Raw genomic sequence first — 7,324 nt, forward strand, 5'->3', positions numbered from 1 at the left:
ATGGACCCACCTAACTACAAGGAGGGAAATATCTGTGTGCCGCGAAAGAAGAGAACTGGAACTGGGTGAGCATTCGACATCTCTATTACAGATAGGTAATATTTAGATTATATGTTATGTTATAGTTTAGAGAAATTGCTTCATTCCCCAACTAAAACGTTCTCTTTAATGTATACAATAGTCTTTATAATTTCTTCCTTATGTCCATGTTCAGCATCTTAGACTAGCATTTGATAGCAGAGATACAGGTTTCCAGGATTTTAGGATAGTCTACTCATCTTCTTAATTGATGGAGCCTGAAGAGATTGCTAAAAATTTAAGTCATGGTAAACTTAGAAGGGTAAAGAGAAAACTATGACTGTCACTGTTAATGTATGTTTTAGGTATTTTGGCTCTTGTGAAAATGTAAATTAGCCCTCATTCCTGTGATCCCCAGAATAATCTAGAGACTACCAACCAGAGGAAAAACACAAGATTATAAACCTGAAACAGGAAAGGTTGAATCACCCACTGACCATCTACAGGTCTTCTTGATGTACAAATCAGCTAAGAGCTAAAGGCATTGTCATGGTCAAATAAGTGAAGTAAAGGTCAATTAAATAAAGTAATAGTTTTCCATTCTGCAGAATTTTTAAGAAGTGTTTCGAGACTTACCTGATTTTGAAAATGTCTCGACATCTTGGGAAATCTTAAAGTTTGGCGAAACATTTCAGGAAATCTTGCACTAGAGAGATTAAAATGAGATATTAGTTCCCTACATAGTCTTCTCCCCACGCTCTAATCAGCACCATCAGCACTATCGTGGGCTGTAGTCTTCTTCCTGGATACCAACCATTTCTCTTCTCTTAGTTCGTAACTGATTCATCCAGGAGTGGGTCATGTCCAAATCCACCTAGGAATCACTGAGCTGGCTTTTTCCACCCCACATCATCAAATATTCATTTCAAAGGAGTTCACATATTTTAGATAGTGTGTGTCTCTGGGCCGAATCCCCGCCACATTAACGGCAGTCTCCTCACAGGGAAACTCTTAAAGGTGTTCCTGGATAAATGCTCCAAGATCACTTAACATCAGGCTTAAGGTTAAAAATAGGGTGCACCCATGGATAAATGGATCATTTATAAGATTAATTAACAGATTCAAACACATGAAACTTGAAATCCATGCTCCAAAGCCAACTTGCAAGTCAAATATCCTGTCATCCTTCTTATCCAGCTGATAATACATTTCCAGTGGCAACAAGTCTGACAAGCCTGGCGCAGTGCTGACAAGGAGCCATTGTCAGAGAAGTTACTCCTTCAGGGAAAAATGTCTGCTAGGTGAGTTGTACTTACCAGAACTCAGAACTTCTCAGTAGAGTTTACAATCTCTATTAACCACCGCCTATGAATCTAATACTGTTTGCTTTTAAATAACCATCGCTAAACAAATAAATTTGCTAGAACACAATAAGTATTTTTAAATTTGAATATATTTTCTAGACAATTTCACTGTCAAAGAACATGATTTTTAAAGGCCCATAACTGCTCCTGAATTGAAATTTAATTCAACTTCCCAAGTTTGCGATTTCTTAAGCTAGAAATATCAGGCTAAGTCTTTTGTCCTGTATGTTTATTTGGGTTATAATCTTATCTAAAGTGGTTGCATGTCTGCAGACTAGCAGTGTAGACCAGAGTCCTCAACACTAACTCAAGAAGCTGACAACCTTTCTGTCCCTCTATTTCTTAATCTACAAAATAGAACATCACAAGTATTTTACAACCTTCCAGGGTACACACTTAAGAATCATATGCATGTTGGACAAGTTTGTATAGAATTCCCCAGCCCCTAGAAGTGGTCCCAAGCACAATATTTTTATCTGTTTGTAAAGCTTTACTAATGGGGAAGGACTGTGAACGTTAAAATAGAAAGAAGCTCTCTTTCTTCTCTACCTCCTGCCTTACCCAGGATGGGAGAAAAAACATATTCAATTACTAGCCTAAGACATATGGCTTGGAAAAGCTCTGTATAGTCTCATTTCTTAATGAAACAGAATCCAGCACAGGGTGCCATGGCCAAATTAAAGGCCTGGAGACATTTACCTTCTAGCTGGTATCTGAGTTGTAGAAAAGAATCTGCATATCTCAAAAAAGAAAAAAAGTTACAAAATAAAGTTACTATTTCAAAGAGGCTTAACAAAATATCTTAGCTAGGTAACCTGGTTTCGCTCTGAATAAAAGATGCAATATATATCCCAGATGGATAAATAACTTCATGATGCTTTTTCAGGCCCTCTCTCTCATCACGCATGATGACTATTACCCTCCAGTTCCTCACTACCCCCACTTTGCCCATCACACACACTCACATTCACTCATGATCACACTCACACTTATACTTACACTCACACACATATGCTCTCACACACACTTATATTCACACTCCTACTTCCTGGTCCAACAGACCTGCACCAAGCAGCCATTATATCAAGCAACATTCAAAACGGGTTCAAAATCAAGTTTAACATTTTTTCCTTGGAGTGCGTTGGCATGGCTATATGAAACATCTTATGATATAGAAATGGCTGGAGAGAGCAGAACCTTCAAATTTGGCTGATAGGTACAGTATTAAATAAAACAATAATCCAGATGGTTCAGCTAATAGAGTCTCAGCAGTAAGCCTATATTACACCGGGAGCGGGGCGGGGGGGGGGGGGGCGGAACAAAGATTACTAGGAAAGAAGTAAAACACCTCAGGATTAAGCAGGTCTCTAGCTGTTTTCTACCAGGAAAATCTCAATGGAGCTGAATGTTCTTAACTTCAAAAATTACTCAACAAAAACAAGTGAAGACAAGAAGAGGGATAAGGGGGGGCCAATAATTTGGTCACAGAAAGGGTTGGAAAGTACTGAAAGAGAGTTGACATACAGAGCTAGAGACTCAGAATCCATTTTTTTACCAACTAAGGAGGCAATCCCATTACCCATACATATTCAAAAATGTCAGAGAATGTACCAATGTTTTGGAAAATTTTAAAAAGGTGCTCCAGCTCTTTCCATACCTAGCACAGCCATGGCTCATGGTCCCAAGAAACATCTAAAGCATGTAGCAGCTCCAAAGTATTGGATGATGGATAAACTGACCAGTGTGTTTGCTCCTCATCCATCTACTGTTCCCCACAAACTAAGAGAATGTCTCCTCATTATTTTCCTAAGGAATAGACTGAAATACGCCCTAACAGGAGATGAAGTAAAGAAGATCTGCATGCAGAGCTTGATTAAAATTGATGGCAAGGTCTAAACTGATGTAACCTATCCTGCTGGTTTTATGAATGTCAACAGCATTGGAAAGATCAAAGAGAATTTCCATCTAATACATGACATCAAGGGTCACTTTGCTGCTCATCGTATTATATCCAAGTAGGCCAAGTCTTGCAAAGTGAGAAAGATCTGTGCAGGCACAAAAGAAAACCATCATCTAGTGACTCACGATGCTCGCACCTGAATATTATGCATATTATGACCTGAGGTGCTAACCTAGGAGGAACTGGTGTGACCACCAGCAAAGAGAGATATCCTCATTCTTTACATGTAGTTCACGTGAAGGATGCCAATGGCAACAGCTTTGCCACCTTGCTTTCCAACATTTCTCTTATTAACAAAGGCAACAAACCATAGATTTCTCTTCCCTAGTGGAAAGGATATTCACCTCACCATTTCTGAAGAGACAGGAGACTGGCGGCCAAACAGACCAGTGGGTAGAATAATCTCTAGGTGACATGTTTGAAAGAGTCTTTGTACTTAAAGATAATATAGCATGAAATAATAATAATAATAAATAATAATAAAAAGGGTGTTCCCTCTTTTATATCCTCTATGGTGAACACTGGAAAGCTTATGTGATGTTATAAATCTTCACTTAATTTTTAATTGAGATATAGTTCAAACATGAAATTTATTCATAAGCAGTATAGGTGGGGTTTCATTCTCAAAAAGAGAAACAAGCATTAGTAGTTAAGTCTCTCTTGCCACATAGGCATGAACTAATAGTGGTGTGTGCATTTTGCATACCAACTTCACACTCCACTTTACATTATTTTTTCTACTCTAATTACCTAGGTCCTATTTCTAATTGCTTTTCTAATGTTGTACTTTGTATTTTCTATTGTTGGCCATAGTTAAATTATTTTTAAAGTCTTAAACCATGCTACTTATATTTATTCGTGACTTAAAACATACAGCTAAATTATTTCTGATTAACATTCGTTATATTCCAGAAGCATACAGTGAGTGTCCATGTGTGACATCACTGATAAAATCAACTGCAAGGGGAAGTTGAACTATAACAGTGGTTTACAAAATGATCCTAAACCAGCAGCCTGAGCATTACTTGAGAACTTATTACAAATGCAAATTCTCAGCCAACTAACCCCAGACTATTGTTTTAGTTTTCCATCTCTATATAACAAATTACCACAAATTCAGCAGCTTAAAGCAATATACATGTATTATTTTCACAGTTTCCATGGCTCAGGAGTTAGAGAGAGTTTAGCTTGCTCAGGGTCTTATGGGGCCGAAATCAAGGGTTGCGCAGAGACATCACCTCACATGAAGCTTGGAGTCCTCTTTCAAGTTCACTGGCTGTTGGGAGAATTCGGTTCCTTGCAGATATAGGACCGAATTTCTTGCTTTCTTGCTAGCTTTCAACCAGGGGCCATTCTAGCTCCTAAAGGATATCATGTGGCCTTCACCACACACAGTTTGCTTCTTCAAGGCTGGCAGGATATCTCTCTTGCTTTGAATCTCTCCGGTCTGCTAAGAAAAGCCATAGATAATGTAATAAATTGTAACATATTGATGATTACCCCATCACCTTTGCCATATGACATAACCTAATCAAGGGAGTGACATCCCACCAGATTCACAGGCCCACACTCCAGGAGGGTATTACACAGGGTGGAAATCTTGGGGCCATCTCAGAATTCTACCTGCCACACCTGTTGAGTCAGAGCAATCTGAGATCCTGAATAATTTCCCAATGCCTCTCAATTCTTCAGCATAAATTGAGAAATTTAAGGAGATGAAATAACTTAATAATTTCATTGAATGAATACTTTCCTAGTCCTTCAAAAGAAACTTTTCCCTGCACAAATATTCAGCTAAAAAAAAAAAAGAGAAAAAAAATATTCAGCTACTCTGAGCTTCATGGGTACGTCCTACTCTATGGTACACAGAAAATCAGACAATCCACCCTGACAGCTGAAAGACCAGATCAATCAAGGGGTTAATTATACAGATCACTTTTCTGTCTCCCATGGGCATAAAGGTTATAGATGGCTGCATATTTATGCAACCGCTGTTAAAAATTCAACCGCAGCATTTATTTCAATGAACTCCTTTGACTACATGTTCAACAGATGCACTAAGGGACTACATAAAACATTATCTCTATTAGTTCAAATTTTCTGACTCCTTAAAAGCTTCTAGGGACTGAAGGAAAAGTGCATCTGTAATATACCCCCTGCCATTACAAATGCATTCATTAAAATACAAACAGCTTGACAATAAGCGAGCATTAAGCATGTGCATGCACACACATACACATACGTGCACACACACATACACACACAGAGTAGCTTGAAAGTGGAGATTTTTTAATAGCACATTATGTTTAAGACCTTACTGTTTTGTTTCTTTTTTAATTTTTAATTAAGTTTATTGGGGTAACATTGGTTAATACAATTATATAATTTTCAGGTGTACATTATCATTTGACATCTATATATTCTATTGTGTATTTACGACCCAAAATCCAATTTTCTTCAGCTACCATATATTTGATCCCATTTACCCACTTCACTCTCCCCCTAAACCCTATATTTGACCCCCTTAACCCTATCTACCTCCCCCCTCCTCCCCTACCCCACTAGTAACCACTAGTCTATAGTCCATGTCCATGAGTCTTTGTTTGTTTGTTCTGCTCATTTGTTGCTTTTAGGTTTATATCCCACATGTAAATGATATCGTGATTTTCAACTTTTTCTGTCTAGTTTATTTCGCTTAGCATGATTATCTCGAAGTCCATCCATGTTGTCACAAATGGGGTATTTTATCTCTTCTTATGGCTGAGTAATATTCCATTGTATATATGTACCACAGCTTCTTTAGCCAATCATCTATCATAGGACACTTAGGTTGCTTCCATGTCCTGGCCACTATGAATAATGCTGCTATGAACATCAGTATGCAAATATCTTTTCAGGTACGGGTTTTGAAGTCTTTGGGGGTAAATACCCAGTAGAGGGAAACCTCCATACTGTTTTCCATAGTGGCTGTACCAATTTGCAGTCCCACCAGCAGTGTATAAGGGTTCCTTTTTCTCCGCATCCTCTCCATCATTTGTTATTACTTGTCCTGTTGATTATAGCTATTCGAACAGGTGTGAAATGGTATCTCATTGTGGTTTTGATTTGCATTTCCCTAGCTAGCGATGTTGAGCATCTTTTCATGTTTGTAGGCCATTTGTATGTCCTCTAGGGAGAAGTTTCTGTTGAAGTCCTCTGCCCATTTTGTGATTGGATCATTTGTTTTTTGTTGTTATTGAGTTGTATGAGTTCTTTGTATATTTTGGCTATTAGGCTCTTTTCGGAGGTGTTGCTTGCAAATATATTTTCCCATTCTGGTGGTTGTCTCTTTACCTTGTTGACACTTTCTTTTGCTGAGAAGAAGCTTTTTAGTTTGATGTAGTCCCATTCATTTATTTTAGCTTTTACTTCCCTTGCTTTTGAGGTCAAATTCATAAAATCCTCGTTAAGTCCAAGGTCCTTGAGTTTAGTTCCTATGTTTTTTTTCTATGCGTTTTATTGTTTCAGGTCTTATATTCAGGTCCTTAATCCATTTTGAGTTCATTTTGGTATGTGCTGATAGACAACAGTCTAGTTTCATTCTTTTGCAGGTAGCTTTCCGGTTTTCCCAGCACCTTTTATTGAAGAGGCTTTCCTTTCTTCACTGTATGTTTTTGGCTTCTTTAAGACCTTACTATTTTCAACAAACCCAGATGATGTGCCACTTTAAATTTTAATTAATGTCTTAAATGTTTTCTGAGTACCCTCTAATCCTAAATACTGTCTGGTACTGTCCACTGAGGACAGCAGGGGCTTCTGCTCTGTTGGACTCTGAGTGGATAGAAAGGACGCTAGCATTCCTGGGGATTCTCCTTATGTCCCTGCCTGATTTCCAGCCTCAACTCTCCTCCCAGACAGAGTGGTTTTGTAGTACAACACTAATTCATACAATGGGTCCCACATCTTTACCAAAACTACTCAGGGAGGAGTCCCTAAAAGCCCA

At 38.2% G+C, this 7,324-nt stretch overlaps 1 pseudogene; it reads left to right on the top strand.

The window, feature by feature from the left end:
* Positions 1-3,050: 3,050 nt before the first annotated feature.
* Positions 3,051-3,739, top strand: LOC111730140 (annotated as a pseudogene).
* Positions 3,740-7,324: the final 3,585 nt, after the last annotated feature.

Source organism: Pteropus vampyrus, unplaced genomic scaffold (genome assembly GCF_000151845.1).
Source record: "Pteropus vampyrus isolate Shadow unplaced genomic scaffold, Pvam_2.0 Scaffold302, whole genome shotgun sequence".
Lineage (NCBI taxonomy): Eukaryota > Metazoa > Chordata > Mammalia > Chiroptera > Pteropodidae > Pteropus > Pteropus vampyrus.